Source organism: Pristiophorus japonicus, unplaced genomic scaffold, assembly GCF_044704955.1.
Source record: "Pristiophorus japonicus isolate sPriJap1 unplaced genomic scaffold, sPriJap1.hap1 HAP1_SCAFFOLD_92, whole genome shotgun sequence".
In the NCBI taxonomy this organism is placed as follows: Eukaryota; Metazoa; Chordata; class Chondrichthyes; family Pristiophoridae; genus Pristiophorus; species Pristiophorus japonicus.
Genome location: NW_027254846.1, coordinates 2,280,463 through 2,302,949, shown reverse-complemented (window position 1 = coordinate 2,302,949; position 22,487 = coordinate 2,280,463). Strand labels below are relative to the sequence as shown.

The 22,487-nt window shown below is 45.3% G+C and overlaps 2 non-coding genes across 2 annotated transcripts; both read right to left on the bottom strand.

The window, feature by feature from the left end:
• Nucleotides 1-707: 707 nt before the first annotated feature.
• trnak-cuu (transfer RNA lysine (anticodon CUU)) lies at nt 708-780 on the bottom strand. The gene has a single exon. It is a non-coding gene; the product is annotated as a tRNA-Lys (tRNA).
• A 13,682-nt stretch (nt 781-14,462) lies between these two features.
• Nucleotides 14,463-14,535, bottom strand: trnav-uac (transfer RNA valine (anticodon UAC)). The gene has a single exon. It is a non-coding gene; the product is annotated as a tRNA-Val (tRNA).
• Nucleotides 14,536-22,487: the final 7,952 nt, after the last annotated feature.

The window sequence follows — 22,487 nt, the reverse complement described above, 5'->3', positions numbered from 1 at the left end:
TTGTTCAATTTAATTCACAGCAAAAATAGTCTCCAAAATAATGTTTCCACCCGTGCGCGAACCAGAGACCTTTCGCGTGTATGGCAAACGTGATAACCACTACACTACAGTTAAAGTAATCTTAGGTATAAAACCAGAGCTTTAACCTACACAGCTGGCCGAAACTTCATGAGCTGGTTTTACGAGAATAGAATGATGGTGCTATATTTCGGAAGGCTGTGAGTTTGGCAGGAATTGATCTCGTGTTTCACAGACTTTACACATCGGAACTGGAGATGGCCATTTAGCAGCGAGTGGTTAGGATCTGGAATGCACGGTTTGAAAGGGCGGTGGAGGCAGACTCAATCTTATCTTTCAGACGGGAGTTGGATAAGGGTCTGAAGGAAAAACAATTGCAGAGCTACAGAGAAAGAGCGGGGGAGTGGGACTCGCTGAGAGTCGGCACGGGCTCGATTGGCCGAATGGCCTTCCGTGCTGTAACCATTCCATGATTCGATAAGTTAGTGGCACATTTCATAGTATGGGTGGGAGCACAACATTGCAAAGGGACATGGATTGAGTCGGCAAAACTAGAGACATCTGATTCAGGAGATTCGTGGCGCGCTGAAATTTCGGAGTTCAATGACTTTGAAAGGAACATTTTTGTTTTGTGCCGTTTCGGTCAGAGTTTTTCCAAGAAAGCAACATTAAATGAAAAGAAATACAATCGCCCAACGTGGGGCTCGAACCCACGACCCTGAGATTAAGAGTCTCATGCTCTACCGACTGAGCTAGCCAGGCTTCTATCCAACGAAGTTTTTTATCACTCATTGCAGCCAGGCGCCTGTTGGCTCCGCCCCAGATGTTGAATCTTGCTGTTGAAGAACTGCCAGGGTCTTCTTGAATGGTGGACCAGGCTCCGGGGATGAATAGCCAACTCCGGGCCGGAATCCTTACGTGTTTATGATTAGCTCCTTCAGGGTAAACGAGCCAAAGGAGTACAGCGGAAACGTTACAAGGACACCCTCAAAGTCTTCCTGGTAAAGTGCGACATCACCACTGACACCTGGGAGACCCTGGCCGCAGACCGCGCGAGGTGGAGAAAGTCCATCCGGTAGGGCGTTGAGCTTTTGAGTCTCGACGCAAGGAGCATGAAGAGACCAAGCGCAGGCAGCGGAAGGAGCACGCGGCAAACCAGTCCCACCGAACCCTTCCCTCGACATATGTCTGCCCCACCTGTAACAGGGTCTGTGGCTCTCCTATCGGACTGTTCAGCCATCAAAGGACTCACTTTTGGATGGAAGCAAGTCCTCCTCGATCCCGAGAGACTTCCTCTGATGGTGTCTATGATTTGCGGTACTCTGCGGAAACATCTCCACTTTCAGCACCAGATTACCAGAATTAAACCCAATGGCATCGGCACAAAAGTTCCTCATCTGCTCAGAGCAAAATATATCATATGGCAATAGAATTGTATGAATTAATTAATGATGTTTAAATCAATGCTTCTTTATTTTTTGCATAGGAGATGCATAAAGATGTGTAAAATAGATGAAGTATTTTTTTATTAGGTTTTGAATTCAAAGTACAATTTCCCTGACCGGGAATCGAACCGGGGCCGCGGCAGTGACAGCGCTAAATCCTAACCACTAGACCATCAGGAAACCCAGTTTGGACACAGAAGCAGTGGTTTTGGCGAGGTTCACATCGAGCAGCTCTGTAACACAGGACTCTGTGCTCTACGTGCTGTTACGAGGAACACACACATCACCTGTTGCTGTAGGGCAATCAACTCAATCAAAGTGACCACGACGTGATTTGAACAAGTCACCTTCGGATCTGAAGTCAGACACACTACCGTTGCTCCATCAGACCTACACAGTGAACTGGAGATGTTTGTCTATATGAAGGTTCTGTAATACAAGGGGCTTTAAAATCTCCGCCCATTCCCACCAGGTATCACAAGCAGCGCTCACCTGACAGGCACCGCATCGTTTCTTCTTCAACTTTTCTTTTGCTTTCACGGGAAACCATCATAAATTAACCCCTCACCTTCTTTTGCACAATCAAACAAATGCTAACTCAGGAAGAGTCCATACTTCAATCATTTGTCTTGTGCTTTGCATCTTAACTCGAAAACCGTATCCCATTTTACTCACTGTATTGTAGCTTTCTGGTTCAAAATCTTTATTGCCGATGACACCACGAATCTGGGGCAACTTTTATCAAATTTAACAGCACCGGTTATTCCTACCGTGCACACAAAATATAATCAGTAGTGAAGATAAAATCCCACCGTGCGTATTTTCAGATTCAACGCAGCAGCATTTCAAATAAATTTTACACTGAAAAGATTTGCAAGTGTTGCTTGTACTTGTGTCTTTAATTAAACTTTGTGGCGTCTGACTCCCATTCATGCTACTGCTGAATAAGAAAGGAGGGTTTACATTGACCAGACTGCACTGCCCCTGATATTTGTGAGCTCATCCTTTATATTAAGTGGTTTCTCGCCCTTTGATGGGCGGCAGTGTAGCGGATATCACGTTGGCCTCACATCAGTACTGTTGAGGGGGATGACTCATCAGGGGAGGGCAGCAGCAGCCAAGTTCATGGCACCAAGGCTGGCTCTGCTGCACAGAGGGGCAGGAAAAAGAGTGGGTAGCGATAGTGATAGGGGATTCATTGTAAGGGGAATAGATAGGCGTTTCTGCGGCCGCAACCGAGACTCCAGGATGGTATGTTGCCTCCCTGGTGCAAGGGTCAAGGATGTCTTGGAGCGGGTGCAGGACATTCTGAAAAGGGAGGGTGAACAGCCAGTTGTAGTGGTGCACATTGGTACCAAAGATTTAGTTAACAAAAAGGGATGAGGTCCTACGAGATGAATTTAAAGAGCTAGAAGCTAAATTGAAAAGTAGGACCTCAAAAGTAGTAATCTCGGGATTGCTACCAATGCCACGTGCTAGTCAGAGGAGATATCGCAGGATAGCTCAGATGAATACGTGGCTTGAGCAGTGGTGCAGCAGGGAGGGATTCAAATTCCTGGGGCATTGGAACCGGTTCTGGGGAAGGTGGGACCAGTACAAACCAGACGGTCTGCACCTGGGAAGGTCCGGAACCAAAGTCCGAGGGGGAGTGTTTGCTAGTGCTGTTGGGGAGGAGTTAAACTAATATGGCAGGGGGATGGGAACCAATGCAGGGAGACAGAGGGAAACAAAATGGAGACAGATACAAAAGACAGAAAGGAGATGAGTAAAAGTGGAGGGCAGAGAAACCCAAGGCAAAAACCAAAAAGGGCCACTGTACATCAAAATTCTAAAGGGTGAAAGTGTAATAAAAAGGCAAGCCTGAAAGCTCGGTGCCTCAATGCGAGGAGTATTCGAAACACAGGAGAGGGCTCTGAGCTAGAGTGGGTGAGAGCGCAGATAAACAGGACCCCAAGAAAGAATGCAAAAGGCAGGAGGCAACAGAGCAGAGTAGCACTGGGGTAAGTGTAAACCACAAGGTGATAGGAAGGGACAATATGTATGAATATAAAGGGGCTGCAGGAGGGGTCAAAACTAAAAATCATGGATTAAAAACTAGTATTAAATACTTTACCTAAATGCACGCAGCATTCAAAATAAAGTAAATGCGTTGACGGCACAAATCATGACAAATAGGTATGATTTGGTGGCCATTACAGAAACGTGGTTGCAGGGGGCGAAGACTGGGAATTAAACATACAGGGATAGCTGACAATTCGGAAAGATAGACAAGAAGGGAAAGGAGGTGGGGTAGCTCTGTTAATAAAGGATGATATCAGGGCAGTTGTGAGAGATGATATTGGCTCTAATGAACAAAATGTTGAATCATTGTGGGTGGAGATTAGAGACAGTAAGGGGAAAAAGTCACTGGTGGGCGTAGTTTATCGGTGCCGAAATAATAACTTGACGGTGGGGCGGGCAATAATCAAGGGAATAATGGAGGCATGTGAAAAAGGAAAGGCAGTAATCATGGGGGATTTTAACCTACATATTGATTGGTCAATTCAAATCGCACGATGCAGCCTGGAGGAGGAATTCATAGAATGCATACAGGATTGTTTCTGAGAACAATATGTTACAGAACCTACAAGGGAGCAAGCTATCTTAGATCTGGTCCTATGCAATGAGACAGGAATAATAAACGATCTCCTCGTAAAAGATCCTCTCGGAATGAGTGATCACAGTTTGGTTGAATTTGTAATATAGATTGAGGGTGAGGAAGTAATGTCTCAAACGAGCATACAATGCGAAAACAAAGGGGACTACAGTGGGATGAGGGCAGAGTTGGCTAAAGTAGACTGGGAACACAGACTAAACGGTGGCACAATTGAGGTACAGCAGAGGACTTTGAAGGAGCTCTTTCATAGTGCACGACAAAAATATATTCCAGTGAAAAAGAAGGGCAGTAAGAGAAGGGATAACCTGCCGTGGATAACCAAGGAAATAAAGGAGAGTATCAAATTAAAAACCAATGCGTATAAGGTGGTCAAGGTTAGTGGGAAACTAGAAGATTGGGAAAATGTTAAACGACAGTAAACAATGACTAAGAAAGCAATAAAGAAAGGAAAGATAGATTACGAAATTAAACTTGCGCAAAACATAAAAACAGATAGTAAAAGCTTTTACCGATATATAAAATGGCAAAGAGTGACTGAAGTAAATGTTGGTCCCTCAGAAGATGAGAAGGGGGATTTAATAATGGGAAAAGTGGAAATGGCTGAGATCTTAAACAATTATTTTGCTTCGGTCTTCACAGTGGAAGACACAAAAACCATGCCAGAAATTGCTGGTCACAGGAATGTGGGAAGGGAGAACCTTGAGACAATCACTATCACTAGGCGGGTAGTGCTGGACAGGCTAATGGGACTCAAGTTAGACAAGTTCCCTGGTCCTGATGAAATGCATCCCAGGATATTAAAAGAGATGGCGGAAGTTATAGCAGATGCTTTCGTTATAATCTTCCAAAATTCTCTGGACTCTGGGGAGGTACCAGCGGATTGGAAAGCAGCTAATGTTTCGCCTCTGTTTAAAAAAGGGGGCAGATAAAAGGCAGATAACAATAGGCCGGGTAGTTTAACATCTGTCGTGGGGAAAATGTTTGATACTATCATTAAGGAAGAAATAGCGGAAATCGAAATGGGCTGAGTGCACTCAAGCAGACACAGCATGGATTCATGAAGGGGAAATCATGTTTAACTAATTTACTGGAATTCTTTGAGGATATAACGAGCATGGTGGATAGAGGTGTACCGATGGATGTGGTGTATTTATATTTCCAAAAGGATTTCGATAAGGTACCACACAAAAGGTTACGTCCGAAGTTAGAGGTACGCGGATTCAGAGGATATGTATTAGCATGGATCGAGATTTGGCTGGCGAACAGAAAGCAGAGAGTCGGGATAGATGGGTGCTTTTCAGCTTGGAAATCGGTGGTTAGTGGTGTGCCACAGGGATCGGTGCGAGGACCACAACTGTATGCAATATACATAGATGACCTGGAAGAGGGGACAGAGTGCAGTGTAAAAGAATTTGAAGATGACACAAAGATTAGTGGGAAAGCGAGTTGTGTAGAGGACACAGAGAGGCTGCAAAGAGATTTGGATAGGTTAAGCGAATGGGCTAAGGTTTGGCAAATGGAATACAATGTCGGAAAGTGTGAGGTCATCCACCTTGGGAAAAAAAACAGTAAAAGGGAATATTATTTGAATAGGGAGAAATTACAACATGCTGCGGTGCAGAGGGACCTGGGGGTTCTTGTGCATGAATCCCCAAAAGTTAGTTTCCAGGTGCAGCAGGTAATCAGGAAAGTGAATGGAATGTTCGCCTTCATTGCGAGAGGGATGGAGTAAAAAAGCAGGGAGGTCCTGCTGAAACTGAATAGGGTATTGGTGAGGTCGCACCTGGAGTACTGCGTGCAGTTTTGATCACCTTACTTAAGGAAGGATATACTGGCATTGGAGGGGTTACAGAGACGATTCACTCGGCTGATTCCGCAGATGAGGGGGTTATCTTATGATGATAGATTGAGGAGACTGGGTATTTACTCGGCGGATTCAGAAGGATGAGGGGTGATCTCATAGAAACATTTAAAATAATGAAAGGGAGAGACAAGATAGAGGCAGGGATGTTGTTTCCACTGGTAGGGGAGACTAGAACTAGGAGGCACAGCCTCAAAATACGGGGGAGCCAATTTAATACCGAGTTGAGAAGGAATTTCTTCTCCCAGAGGTTTGTGAATCTGTGGAATTATCTGCCCAAGGAAGCAGTTGAGGCGAGCTCATTGAATGTATTCAAGTCACAGATAGATAGATGTTTAACCACTAAGGGAATTAAGGGTTACGGGAACGGGCGGGTAAGTGGAGCTGAGTCCACGGCCAGATCAGCCATGATCTTGTTGAATGGCGGAGCATGCTCGAGGGGGAAGGTGGCCTACTCCTCTTCCTAATATATATGTTTCTTCTGTTTCTTATGGAGCAGGCGTCGACAACAACCAAAACCATTTTTGAAAGGACCTGCGTAGTCCTCATGTATGCGTGCCCAAGGCTTGGTGGGCCAGGACCAGGGGCTAAGGTGGGCTTCCCTTGGCGCATTAGTCAGCTGGGCAAACGTGTTGCACCTGCGAACACAAAGTTCCAGATCTGCGTCTATCCCTGGACACCAAATGTGTGACTTGGCAATTGCCTTCCTCATGACAATGCCCGGCTGCTCATTGTGGAGTTCTATGATGAACACCTCTCTGCACATCAGGTTTCTACGCAGTTTCCCCACAGTCGGCAATCGGCCTGAATCGAGAGTTCATCCCTGCGCCGGTGAAATAGTTTAACTTCCTCAGGACATGCCCTGTACGTGGCTGCCCAGTCCCCATTCAGGACACATTTCTTGACGAGAGACAATAGCGGGTCTCTATTTGTCCAGACTTTAATCTGACGGGCTGTCACGGGTGAGCCTTCACTTCCGAATGCTTCAACAGCCATGACCATCTCAGCACCATGCTCGGTAGCCCCCTCAGTGGTGGCGAGTGGGAGCCTGCTGAGTGCATCGGCGCAGTTTTTGGTGCCCGGTCTGTGCCGAATTGTGTAGTCATAGGCGGCTAACGTTAGTGCCCACCTCTGTATGCTAGCCGATGCGTTTGCATTTATGGCCTTGTTGTCGGCCAAAAGGGACGTTTGGGGTTTGTGATCTGTCTCCAGCTCAAATTTCCTGCCAAACAGGTATTGGTGCATTTTCTATACTGCATATACACATGCGAGCGCCTCCTTTTCTGCCATCCCGTATCCCCTTTCTGCCTGGGACAGACTTCCGGAGGCCTAAGCTACCGGCTGTAACTGACCCTTGGCATTGACATGCTGCAACACATCCGACAACATCGGACGACGCATCGTTACACAAGCTTCTTACATGGATAATATAGCGTTAACACAGTGTTGGAACATAACAAATTGCGTGCTCTATTAAAAGTCCTTTCCTGGCTGTCCCCCCAGACACATTCGCGACCTTTGCGTAGGAGCACGTGTAGCAGCTCTAGCAGTTTGCTCAATTTGGGAAGAAAGTTACCAAAATAGTTCAGGAGCCCCAGGAACGAATGCAGCTCCGTCGTGTTACGGGGTCTGGGTGCTCTCTGGATCGCTTCGGTTTTGGAGGCAGTAGGGCTGATCCCGTCTGCTGCTACCCTCCTCCCCAGGAATTATACCTCTGCAGCTGTGAAGATGCACTTCGCCTTATTCAGTCGCAGCCCTATCCGGTCCAGTATGCGTAGCACCTCCTCCAGGTTGTGGAGGTGCTCTTCAGTATCGTAACCCGTGATGAGGAAGTCATGCTGAAAAACCACCGTCCCTGGAATCGACTTGAGGAGGCTTTCCATATTTCATTGTAAGATCGCAGCAACCTAGCGAATCCCGAACCGACATCTGTTGTACTCAAACAATCCTTGTGTGTCGTGATGGTGGTCAGCTTCTTCGGCTCACTCGCCAGCTCCTGGGTCATGTCAGCTGAGGTCAGGTCTAATTTTGAAAAATGTTTGCTACCCGATAGCGTCGCAAAGAGGTCCTCCGCTTTCAGTAGCGGATACTGGTCTTGGGGTGACACCCGATTGATGGTGGCCTTGTAATCACCACATATCCTGAGCGACCCATCCGCCTTGAGCACCGGCACAATCTGGCTCGCCCAGTCACTGAATTCGACTGGGGAGACGATGCCTTCCCTTAGCAGACGGTCCAATTCGCCTTCTGTCGTTTCCCGCATCACATACGGTTCTGCCCTGGCCTTGTGGTGTACTGGCCTGGCGTCCGGGTTTATGTGAATCACTACCTTGGCCCCAATGAAAGTGCCGGGTTGAAATAATGAGTCAAATTTGTCCAGGATCTGTGAGCATGATACTCGCTCCACAGAGGAAATTGCATTGACTTCGCCAAATTTCCAGTTCATGACAGCAAGCGAACTTTGTGGGTCATGACTACTGTGGCGCTGCCTAGCACCGGAATGATCTCCTTTGTGTATGTTCGTAGCTGTGCGTCAATCGGCGATAATTTTGGCCTCCTGGCCTTGGACGCCCACAACTTTTCGAACTATTTGATACCCATCAGGGACTGGCTGGCCCACGTGTCTAGCTCCACTGATACTGGGATGCCATTGAGGAGCACTTTCATCATTATCAGTGGCGTCCTGGTGTATGAACTGTATCCGTGCTCCACATGAACTCGCTGAACTTCAGCTTCCAGCGATTTCCCCCAGTGTTCATTTCTGCAATTTCTGCAGGTATTTTGCTCAGCTCTGCAAAGTCCGGCTGAGTGCGTGCCACCACGCCTCAAACATGAGCTGCTGTTGGAAACAAAAGGTCTCTTGCCAGTCGATCGTCACTGACTGCCCCATGATTGTCCTTGAGTGCACCATATACAGATGTTGATGGCCCCATTACTGGCCGCATTGTCCCTTGCAATGACGTGAATCGCCGTTCAGCTTGCCATTGTCTCTGTCGAACTCCCCCTCTGGGTATGGCTACATATTGGGGCATGCCTGACTGCCCTTGGCTGCCTGGAGAAGTGTGTGATGCTTTAACAATGTTGAATCTCTGTCCCAACCATTGCTTAATACAGTACCTCTCGTCGGTTCAGCTAGTGGCCATGCTCGTGTGGTTTAAATCCCAGTTTCTCATCGCCATTGATACGTCCTTACTATACAGTGTAAATGCACACGAGGCCCATGCTTCAGAGAAGGTCAGTCTGTGACCTGTCCTTTATTTCTTAGCACTCAAGTGATGGAAGTGAGTGGAGCTTCCCCTTTTATACCTGAAGGTCCAGGTTAGGAGTGTCTCCCACAAGTTCACCACATAATGGTCATTGTTCTCACAGTGTACAACTTAGGTCAGATTATACATGGGTTACAATGCTGATTGAATACATGACAGTCCCGGCCTCACTCACGATGGAGCTGGGGACGAGCGATCAGTCGATGGGTTGTTTGCGGCTTCGATCTGCTGTTGTGAAGCGAGGCGGAGATGCAGGATCCTTTAATAATCTCTCACAACTCAACTGAAAGCAGCCGGAACGTGCAGCTTTGAGAGGGGCTTTCTGCACCGTCAGGGCTGGAAATGGGAGGGAGTGAGAGACACTGTGTAGAGTTTGAGTATGTACAGAACTGTACAGAGAAACCAGCCAAAGTAACAGGGCTGTGAGACACTGCATTTTGTTGATAGTAAAGTATTAGGCAGTCCCTCGTATCGAGGATGATTTGTTTCCACTCTAAAAAGGGATGAGTTCACAGGTGTTTCGATGAGGGACCTGACAATCTAGGTCCCGAACTACATCCTGAAGTGTGGAAGATGCCTGTGGGTGGATTTTTTTAACGTGGGGTGACCGTTGCACACCAGCCACCACACGGGCTTGACAGAGCTTGGTCTTGGTCCAGAGGCAAGGATTACCCAAGACGACCATTGACCAAGCTCTGCTGCATGGACCAATTGTGTACACATGCGCCGACTATCCATCGAACGCAGAGTGGGCTGGCCCGTGCTGTCCCTGGGCCCTCGCCTCTGTTGAGCCCCGATCACGACGCTCCTGGGCCACGATCTCTCACCACTCCTCCGCCCCGATCAAAAATGGAGCAGTCAGAAACAGGACATCAATTAGTCTCTCTTATCTTGGAGACATCAAATATCAACAATGTTATTTGAAATATCAAAATTTAAACTCCAGCATAGTTGAAGGGTTATTAACATCAGCAGAAACAAACATCAACTTTGTTAATATTGAAACATTAATGTCAATTATTCCATTTTTTCTAATATATAATAGAACAATGTTGAAAATGTTTCCACCCGGTTTCGAACAGGGGATTTTTCGCGTGTTCGGCGAACGTGATAACCACTGCACTACAGAAACATTGCGATTGACATACTGCTAGGAACACAACCAGAGCTTTAACCTACACAGCTGGCCGATACTTCAGGAGCTGGTTTTACGAGAATAGAATGACGGTGCTATATTTAGAAAGGCTGTGAGTGTGGCAGGAATTGATCTCGTGTTTCCCAGACTTTACACAGAGGAACAGGAGCGAGTGGTTAGGATCTGGGATGCACGGCTTGAAAGGGCGGTGGAGACAGATGCAATCTTATCTTTCTGATGGGAGTTGGATCAGTGTCTGAAGGAAAAACAATTGCAGGGCTCCGGGGAAAGGGCGGGGGAGTGGGACACGCTGAGAGTCGATACGGTCTCGACGGGCCTAATGGCCTTCCGTGCTGTAACCATTCCATGATTCGATAAGTTAGTAGCGCATTTCATAGTGTGGGTGGAAGCAGAACATTGCAAAGGGACATGATTTGAGTCGGCAAATCTAGAGGCATCTAATTCAGGAGATTCAGTGAGCACGGAAATACGGGAGTTTATTGACTTTGAAAGGAACATTTTTGTTTTGTGTCGTTTCGGTCCCAGAAATGTTTGTGAAAGGAATTTTTTGCAGAAAAGGATGCAGCATTTAACCTTCTGCCTCAACACTTCTTTCTGGCTGTCAGGTCACATTTCGTTTCAATTTTAATCAATTGGTATAAGAACATAAGGATTAGGAACAGGAGTGGGCCATCTAGCCCCTCGAGCCTGCTCCAACTTCCCCAGCATCGGGAACAATCTATCCACATCTAACCAGTCCTGTCCCATCAGAATCTGATATGTTTCGATGAGATCCCCTCTCATCCTTCTAAACTCCAATGTATAAAGGCCCAGTTGATCCAGTCTCTCCTCATATGTCAGTCCAGCCATCCCGGGAATCAGTTTGGTGAACCTTCGCTCCACTCCCTCAATAGCAAGAACGTCCTTCCTCAGATTAGGAGACCAAAATTGAAAACAATATTCCAGTTGAGGCCTCACCAAGGCCCTGTACAACTGCAATAAGAAATCCTTGCTCCTATACTCAAATCCCCTAGCTATGAAGGCCAAAATACCATTTACCTTTTTCCTGCCTGCTGTACCTGTATGCCAACTTTCAGTGACTGATGAACCATGACACCCAGGTCTCATTGCACCTCCCCTTTTCCTAATCTGCCACCATTCAGATAATATTCTGTCTTCACGTTTTAGCCCTCAAAGTGGATAACCTCACATTTATCCACATTATACTGCATCTGCCATGAATTTGCCCACTCACCTAACCTGTCTAAATCACCCTGCTGTCTCTTAGCGTCCCCCTCACAGCTCACACCGCCACCCAGTTTTGTTTCATCTGCAAACCTGGAGATATTACACTCAATTCCTTCATCCAAATCATTGATGTATATTGTAAAGAGCTGGGGTCCCAGCACTGAGCCCTGCGGCACTCCACTAGTCATTGCCTGCCATTCTGAAAAGGACCCTTTTATGCCGACTCTCTGCTTTCTGTCTGCCAACCAGTTATCTATCCACGTCAGTATATTACCCCCAATACCATGTGCTTTGATTTTGCACAGCAATCTCTTGTGCGGACCCTTGTCAACAACCTTTTGAAAGTCCAAATATACCACATCCACTGGTTCTCCCTTGGCCACTCTACTCGTTACAGCCTCCAAATTTCCAGAAGATTTGTCAAGCATGATTTCCCTTTCATAAATCCATGCTGACTTGGACTGATCCTGTCACTGCTTTCCAAATGCGTTGCTATTTCATCCTTAATAATTGATTCCAACATTTTCCCCACGACTGATTAAGGCTAACCGGTGTATAATTACCCGCTTTCTCTCTCCCTCCCTTCTTAAAAAGTGGTTATACATTCGCTACCCTCTTGTCCATAGGAACTGATCCCGAGTCAATGCACTGTTGGAAAATGATCACCAATGCATCCGCTATTTCTAGGGCGACTTCCTTAAGTACTCTTGGATGCAGACTATCAGGCCCCGGGAATTTATCATCCTTCAATCCCATCAATTTCCCACCTCATAAGGATATCCTTCAGTTACTCCTTCTCACTCGACCCTCGGTCCCCGAGTACTTTTGGAAGGTTATTCGTGTCTTCCTTCGTGAAGACGGAACTGAAGTATTTGGTCAATTGGTCTGCTATTTCTTTGTTCCCCAATATAAATTCACCTGAATCCGACTGCAAGGGACCTGCAGTTGTCTTCACTAATCTTTTTCTCTTCACATGTTTACAGAAGCTTTTGCAGTCTGTTGTTATGTTCCAAGCAAGCTTCTTCTCAAAATCCATTTCCCCCCTCCTCATGAAACCCTTAGTCCTCCTCTGTTGAATTCAAAATTTCTCCAGGTTCTCAGGTTTGTTCCTTTTTCTGGCCAATTTATTTTCCTCTTCATTGCTTTCAACAATATCCTTAATTTCCCTTGTTAGCCACGTTTGAGCAACGTTCTCCGTTCTATTTTTACTCCAGACAGCGATGTGCAATTGCTGAAGTCACCCGTGTGATCTTTAAATGTTTGCCATTGCCTATCCACCATCAACCCTTTAAGTATCATTGGCCAGTCTATTCTAGCCAATTCACACCTCATACCGTCAAAGTTACCTTTCCTTAAGTTCAGGACCCAAGTTTCTGAAATAACTGTGACACTCTCCATCTTAATGAAGAATTCTACCATATTATATTTCTCGTCCCCAAGGGGCCTCGCACAACAAGATTGATAATTAGTCCCTTCTCATTACACATCACCCAGTCAAGAATGGCCAGATCTCTTCTGGGTTGAGAAAACCATCCATAATACACTCCATGAAATCCTCCTCCAACACATCACTACCATGTGTTTAGCTCAATCACGATGTAGATAAAATTACCCATGATAACTGCTGTACCACCACTGCACACATCCCTTCTTTCTTCTTTGAGGCTGTCCCCAAGCCGACCACTACTAACCAGTGAGACAGACATTGCAGCAAGGGACTGGATTTTGTGAAACAGCAATTGCTAAATGAACAGTGACCACGACATGATTTAAACACGCAACTCGTTGATTTAGAGTCAGGCGCACTACCGTTGCACCACAAGGTCTACACAGTAGTTAATGGATGTTCGTCTATATGAGGGTTCTGCAATACAAGGGACTTTAAAATCCCAGACCATTCCCACCAGGTATCACAAGCAGCGCTCACCTGACAGTCACCGGATGGTTTGTTCGAAAACTTTTCTCTTGCTTTCACAGGAAATCATCATTAATTAACCCTTCACCTTCTTTTGCACAATCAAACAAATGCTAACTCAGGGACACCCCATACTTCAATCATTTGGCTTGTGCTTTGGGGAGCGACCAGGGAAGTGGAACTGAGTCCATGATCAGATCAGCCATGATCGTATCAAATGGCGGAGCAGGATCGAGGTCCGTATGGCCCACTCCTGCTCCTATTTCATATGTTTTATGTATGTTAACCCATTTTACTCACTGTTTTTTAGCTTTCTGGTTCAAAGTGTTCATTGCCGATGACACCAGGAATCTGGTGCAAATTTTATCAAATTCATCAGCACCGATTATTCCTACCATGCATAGAAAATACAATCAGTAGTGAAGATAAAATCCCACCATGTGTATTTTCAGATTTAACGCAGTAGCATTTCAAATAAAGTGAAAGAATTTTACACTAAAAAATTTGCAAGTGTTACTTGTATTTGTGTCTTTAATTAAACTTTGTGGCGTCTGACTCCCGTTCATGCCACTGCTGAATAAGAAAGGAGGGTTTGACATTGACCAGACTGCACTGCCCCTGATATTTGTCAGCTCATCCTTTATATTCAGTGGTTTCTCGCCCTTTGATGGGCTGCAGTGTAGCGGATATCACTTTGGCCTCACACGCAAAAGGTCCCCGTGGATCCGTTTTCTCTCACTCAAAGTTATCTATTTATTGGTGAAATAAAGAGCAATTAATGAATAAGGGAGCCCTTTTGCCAGGAGAATAAATAGCAAATAAAAACAGCAAATGCTGGAAATCTCAGCAGGTCAGGCAGCATTTGCAGGGAGACTAAACTCGCCTCCGATTGTTCATCCACAGCAAGTTTAAAAATAATGTTTCTGCCTGGGATTGAACTTGGGACCTTTTGCGTGTAAAGCAAACGTGATAACCACTACACTACAGAAACCTCTTGCATAACAGCCCCCTCAGCGAGGAGCTGACCAGTGAGCTCCCTCTGTGCTGATCGGGAATGTGTTGGCTCTCCTGAAACTAATTCTGTCCCACACTGAGAGTTCTGAATCCTTCTCCTCCGCTGCCCTTTACAGAAATGTCACGGATCACCCAGCCACGGTGTTCATTTCCACATCCTTACAGTGGGGCCACAGAGGCTCCTACCGTCTCCCCGCGATCAGCGAACTCACCCAGTTTACAAAGTTAAACCCCAAACACGTGCCCGGCAAAGTGCAGGAGAAGCCAGATAGTCTGTAATCTCGGTCTATCACAGAGAGTATTGGTATTCATGGTGATTACAGCAATTATTAAGCGACTCACAGACCTCAATTATTTTTCTGCAATGAATTGATCGAGGATTGAAACCAGGTTAGTGCGCCGGTTCTTAATCCCTCGACCACCAGGGAACAGTTACGATACATGTCGAACCAGGTTAGTGCACCGGATCTTAACCGCTCGACCACCAGGGAACAGTTACGATGCATGTCGATATATTTATATATATTTATATATGAACCTGAATGTCAATGACTACCTACCTAGACCTCGTTGCGCCCACGGTAGTGCGTCTAACTTTGAGTGAGAGAAACGGTTCCACAGTGACACCTGTCATGTGTTCGACATGGTTACTGCTTGTACTATTACAAGGTGTGCCACCAGAGGGCACTGCAGTGGGAGACTTGTAGCTTACCTGCACAGGTGTGCCTGGCCTAGTATAAAAGGCAGGCCACCAGGTGTATTCCTCACTCTGTGGTTATCAATAAAGGACTCAGGTCACGACAGTTACAGAACGACACATTGTCTCGTGGAGTCATTATCAGAGCATTTGAAGGTATAACAAGGGAGTCAAAAGCCTCAGAAACTGGACATTCTACCAAAGCGTCGAAGTCATGCTGTAGGTGCCTGGGACAACACATTGCTCAAAGTTGTCCACACGTGAAGGCAGAGTGTTGCTTCGACAGAAAGACTGGGCATCTTGCGAAGGCATGCCGACTGAATGGTAAACCTATTTTTAAAGCTATGAGTCCAGCGTTCAAAGCTATGAGTAGAAATCCCAAGAGACTACATAGTATGGAAGACCAACAACAGGACGATGAGATGTTAGAGTTACACATCATCAGGAGCACTAGTTTAAAGGACAGTGATTCGGAAAGCATCAAAATCCACATAGATGTTGCTGGATTCAAGATACCAATGGAAATTGACACGGGTGCATCCGTGAGTATCATACCAGAGTCACTGTACCGCGACAAATTGCGTGATTTCCAACTGGAGAACCCAAGATAGAGCAGCGAGGCTTCTCGGGAGAGTAAATTCCTGTGGTTGGTCATATCACTGTACCGATCGGTGAAATATAAAGATTAATTTCAGAACTTGTCTCGAATAGTAGTGAAAAGAGACAAGTCTGCCTTACAAGGAAGAAATTGATTAAGCTCACTGAAGCTGGATTGTAGTCAGATTTTCTGTGTGGAAGCGAGATTTTCATCAACGGATGAGGTTATCAAGAACTATCCAAAGGTGTTCTGCGAAACGGACAGTCCGATCCAAGGCTTCAAGGCGAGTGTCAGGGTAAAGAAGGACGCTAGATTGGTTTACTACAAGCCCCGTTCCGTACCATATGCATTCAAGGAGAAAGTTGAGCATGAACTCAAAAAACTAGAAGGTGTTAACCGTTACAATGCGGAAACATCTCCACTTTCAGCACCAGATTAACAATATTAAACCCAAAGAGATCGGGAGAAAAGTTTCTCACATGCTCAGGGCAAAATAAATAATTGTCGTTCTACAAAAGAATGAACAATTTTCAGCACCAGGTCAGACAGAAATGTTAAGCGAGCAGGTGGACTGCTGAATCGCACTTTTAAGGAGTTGGTGGTGACAAAGAAAATGGGTTCTGCCTAATGATTCAATATAAGAAATGTCTGCAATAGGATTTGAACACTATCTATAGTGACCTGAACACATCACCTTAGACCACTCGGACATCATTACTATTCAGTGCTATGTGTGGCCACCTGCAGGTTGATTTTGAACTTTTGTGTCCTGTCACATGAAATAAATCAGGGCAGCAGGCAGATCTCTGCCTGACACCGGGGAAAGAGTGAGACAGACCTTGGAGCAAGGGTCTGGTTATTGTCAAACACCAAATGAAATATTAATTCTGGAAGAATAACATTGAAACGAAATGTGATCCTGACAGCCAGAAACAAGTGCTAAGGCAAAAGGATAAATGCTGCATCCCTTCCTGCAAAACATTCCTTTCACAAACATTTCTCTGAACAAAACGTCACAAAACAAAAATGTTCCTTTCAAAGTCATTAAACTCCCGAATTTCCACGCCCCGCGACTCTCCTGAATCAGATGCCTCAAGTTTTGCCGACTCCATCCATATCCCTTTGCTCCAAGGTCTGTCTCCCTGTTTTCCCGGTGTCAGGCAGAGATCCGCCTGCTGCTTCAATTATTTCACTCTCTATGAATCTCTCTAATATTCCAACAGCAGCCATGGTTGTGTGAAGGTTTGTATTCTGTTAATCGTCGCCCAATTGTTGTGAAAAGTAGAACACCAGGAGGCTGAGTACTGTGAGCTAAACATAGTGTGATCTTAGTCTTCTTTATTACAACTCCAGAGTGCCTGAACAACATGGCAGCCAACCTTTTATACTGGCCCTGCAGGTGTGGGCAGGTGACCATTATGACTCCAGCAGTCACGCCCTCTGGTGGCAAGTATGACATAGTTACATACTTCACATAATTGTTATCGTTAAGAAGTTATAATTCCAATGAATGCCTGAATCATCAGAAAGGAGCCTGGTTTGTAGGACAAGGCTACATATCAGGAAGGAGCGTAGTTAGATGACAAGGGAAGTGATACTCTGATGGTAAGTTTGGAGAATAAAAAGAGTAAATACTGGAAACACTGAGCAGGTCAGGCAGCAGCTGTGGAGAGAGAAACAGAGTTAACGTTTCAGGTTAATGACCTTCCATCAGAAGTTGGGCAGTTGTGTTAGGTGATACAATAAAAGTTTCAATTGTCACGAAGCAGGGGTAAGGAAAATATATAAAATGTGGCATTTGGAACAGATAGTTTTCAATCCGATTAATGTTTGATCAATTTGTACACCGAGCTGAAAACTGCAACGTGTTTGAGTTCTTCGGCTAACATTCGCAAGGTTTGGGTGTAAGTACTATTAAGTGTATGTTTCATTATTGTCTGCTTCATAACTCTGACATTTAATGTTGCGGACCCTATTCCTGCACTGCGTGTGTTCCAGCTCTGTTTGGAGCACCGATCCCTTCAATCCGTCGCTTTCAGGGACAGTTGGATTCACCGTTTCTTTGTTTGGTGAAATTTAAAAGATTGAAAGCGGCGCACATCAACCTGATCACCTACTTACTAACCGCTACACGCTGCTCCCGTGAGATGGATGCACAGTTACTGATACAAGCTTGAACGCAGGTACAAGCAGAACTCATTCATAGAAAGTCCAAGTCCCTGATGCACCTGATTTTTTGCACCAAACTCCTTCGCAACGAGTTGCGGTTCGTGTGTGGTGATTTGGGCACATCTTTTCCCACACGACAACACTTCAAACACAACTCAACGGATGCAAAGCGCTTTGGGGCGTCATGAGTTCCTGAAAGGTTTTGTAGAAATGCAAGTCCTTTTTTGCAAAAATTTGATGCAATTTCAAAATTCTTGGGTAAACTGAGGGCTCGTCCGGGATTTGAACCAGGCACCTCTCGCAAATTTCAAGCAATAACCCCGAAGCGAGAATCATACCCCTAGACCAACGAGCCAACTGCTCGATAAACGTGGAGATAAGGTGTATTGAAACATTTTTAGTGTGTTGCTATTCTTGATCGGAGGAGCACATGAGATGGAATCAGTGACTTTGCTTTTTCGACCTGTCTTCTGAAGCACCGCACGGTCCTACTCCGAAAGTAAATGAGCTGTTGGGACGTTAGTGTATCCAGGCTGTGTGTGGTCACCCCGAGCACAGCAGAGGGGTTTCTGCATTAGTTCTGGGTGGGAACAGTATCTTTCCCCTTCTCTCTTCCTCTTGTCTATAACACTGTGCTTTGGTTTCACTATTTATTACCCTGTCTCAGTTTCTAGTGTTTAAAAGGGAACAAAAGATGAAATGGGTCTCACTGTGGAACAATTTCTCTCACTCAAAGTTAGACACACTACCGTGGGCAGCACGAGGTCTAGGTAGGTAGCTGTTGATATTCAGGGTCATATATAAATATATATAAATATATCGACATGTATCCTAACAGTTCCCTGGTGGTCGAGCGATTAAGACCCGGCGGACTAACCTGGTTTCAATCCTCGATCAATTCATCGCATAAAACTAATTGAGGTCTGTGAGACGATAAATATTTGCAGTAACCACGATGAATACCAATACTTTCTGTGATAGACCGAGCTTGCAGACTATCTGACTTTTCCGGGCATGTATTCCGGGTTTAATTTAGTAAACTGGGTGAGTTCGCTGATCGCGGAGAGAAAGGTAGGAGCCTCTGTGGCCCCACTGTGAGGATGTGGAAGTGAACACGGTGGCTGGGTGATCCCTGACATTTCTGTAAAGGGCAGCGGAGGAGAAGGATTGAGAACATTCAGTGCAGGACAGAAGTTGTTTTCGGTGAGCCAACACACAATGCCGATCAGCACAGACGGAGCTCACTGGTCACCTCCCCTCTGTTGGGGTTATTGTACCAGAGGTTTCTGTCGTGTAGTGGTTATCACGTTTGCTTTACACGGGGAAGGTTCCTGGTTCAATCCCGAGTTTAGTCTCCTGGCAAATGCTGCCTGACCTGCTGAGCTTTCTAGCATTTGCTATTTTTTCTCCTGGTAAAAGGGCTCCCTTATTCCTTAATTGCTCTTTATTTCACTTCAATAAATAGATAACATTGACTGAGAGAAAACGGATCCACCGGGGACCTTTTGCGTGTGAGGCCAACGTGATATCCGCTGCACTGCAGCCCATCAAAGGGTGAGAAACCACTGAATATAAAGGATGAGCTGAGCAACGTCAAACCTTCCTTTCTTATTCAGCAGTGGCATGAACGGGAGTCAGAAGCCACAACGTTTAATTAAAGACACAAATACAAGTAACACTTGCAAATCTTTTCACTGTAAAATTCTTTCACTTGATTTGAAATCCGACAGCATTGAATCTGAAAATACGCACGGTGGGATTTTATCTTCACTACTGATTTTATTTTGTGGGCACGATAGGAAAAACCGGTGCTGCTAAATTTGATAAAAGTTGCCCCAGATCCCTGAAGACTTTGAACCAGAAAGCTAAAATACAGTGAGTAAAATGGGATATGGTTTTCGAGTTGAGATGCAAAGCACAGGCCAAATGATTGAAGTATGGAATGTCCCTGAGTTAGCATTTGTTTGATTGTGCAAATGTAGTTGAGGTGTTAATTAATGATGGTTTCCAGTAAAAGCAAGAGAAAAGTTTTCGAATAAACCATACGGTGACTGTCCGGTGAGCGCTGTTTGTGAAACCTGGTGGGAATGGGCGGGGATTTTAAAGCCCCTTGTATTGCAGAAGCTTCATATAGACAAAAATCTCCAATTCACTCTGTAGGTCTTATGGTGCAACGGTAGTGTGTCTGACTCCTGATCGGAAGGTTGCGTGTTCAAATCACGTTCGGGTCAGTGTATTTTTGGATATTTTTCTTCCAGAATTAATATTTCATTTGCTGTTTGACAATAACCAGACCCTTGCTCCAAGGTCTGTCTCACTGTTTCCCCTGTGTCTGGCAGAGATACACCTGCTGCCCTCAATTATTTCTTGTCACAGGACACAAAATTTCAAATCAATCTGCAGGTGGCCACACACAGCAGTGAGTAGTCAGGATGGCCGAGCGGTCGAAGGTGCTATGTTCAGTTCAAAATCTATCTTGAAGTCAAGGGTCCAAATGCCACTTCTGGTATTTATTATTTTTAATCATTCAGCAGAAACAAAAACCAACTTTGTTAATATTGAACCATTAATGTCAATTATTTCATTTTTTCCAATCTTCAATTCATCAATGTTCACACCCGGTTGCGATGCGGGGACTTTTCACGTGTGAAGCGAATGTGATAACCACTACACTACGGAAACACTGCAATTGACACAATGCGAGGAACATAACCAGAGCTTTAACCTACACAGCTGGCCGATACTTCAGGAGATGGTTTTACGAGAATAGAATGACGGTGCTATATTTAGGAAGGCTGTGAGTGTGGTTGGAATTGATCTCGTGTTTCCCAGACTTTACACATCGGAACAGGAGCTGGCCATTTAGCAGCGAGTGGTGAGGATCAGGAATGTACGGCTTGAGACTTTCTGGCCTGAGGTAAGAAGGTGGTGCTCAGGAAAAAGGTGAAAGGTTGAATCTTCTGCACTGACTCTCTTTAACAAACTCCAGCACCAGGTCAGACGGAAATGTTAAGCGAGCAGCTGAACTGCTGAATCCCACTTTGAAGGAGTTGGCCGTGGTGTCAAACAAATGTGTTCCGTTTAATGATAATTATTGTTAGAATTGGAATTCAAGCTGAACACACGTGTAGAGGAGACAGTGACCTGAACACAGCACCTTCGACCGCCCGGCCATCCTGACTATTCAGCGCTGTGTGTGGCCACCTGCAGGTTGATTTTGAACTTTTGTGTCCTGTCACATGATATAAATGAGGGTTGCAGGCGTATCTCTGCCTGACACCGGGGAAACAGTGAGACAGACCTTGGAGCAAGGGTCTGGTTATTGCGAAACAGCAAAGGAAATATTAATTCTGGAAGAACAATATCCAAAAGAGCAATACCCAAACATGATTTCAACACACAACCTGTTGATCTGGAGTCAGACACACCACCGTTGCACCACGAGGCCTACACAGTGAGCTGGAGATGTTCATCTATATGAAGGTTCTGCAATACAAGGTGCTTTAAAATCCCTGCCCATTCCCACCAGGCATCAAAAGCAGCGCTCAGCTGACAGTCACCGGATGCTTTGTTCGAAAATTTTTCTCTTGCTTTCACGGGAAACCATCATTAATTAACCCCTCACCTTCTTTACACAATCAAACAAATGCTAACTCAGGGACACTCCATACTTCAATCATTTGGCCTGTGCTTTGGGGAGCGGGCAGGCAAATGGACCTGAGTCCATTATCAGATCAGCCATGATTGTATTAAATGGTGGAGCAGGCTCGAGGGGCCGTATGGACCACTCCTGCTCCTATTTCTCATGATCTTATGTTCTTATGCATGTTAACCCATTTTACGCAATGTATTTTAGCTTTCTGGTTGAAAGTGTTCATTGCCGATGACACCACGAATCTGGGGCAACTTTTATCAAATTTATCAGCACCGATTATTCCTACCGTGCACACAAAATAAAATCAGTAGTGAAGATAAAATCCCACCGTGTGTATTTTCAGATTCAACGCAGTAGCATTTCAAATAAAGTGAAAGAATTTTACACTGAAAAGATTTGCAAGTGTTACTTGTATTTGTGTCTTTAATTAAACTTTGTGGCGTCTGACTCCCGTTCATGCCACTGCTGAATAAGAGAGGAGGGTTTGACATTGACCAGACTGCACTGCCCCTGAATTTGTCAGCTCATCCTTTATATTCAGTGGTTTCTCGCCCTTTGATGGGCTGCAGTGTAGCGGATATCACGTTGGCCTCACACGCAAAAGGTCCCCGGTGGATCCTTTTTATCTCACTCAAAGTTATCTTTTTATTGGTGAAATAAAGAGCAATTAATGAATAAGGGAGTCCTTTTGCCAGGGGAATAAATAGCAAATAAAAACAGCAAATGCTGGAAATCTCAGCAGGCCAGGCAGCATTTGCAGGGAGACGAAACTCGCCTCTGATTGTTCATCCACAGCAAGTTTAAACATAA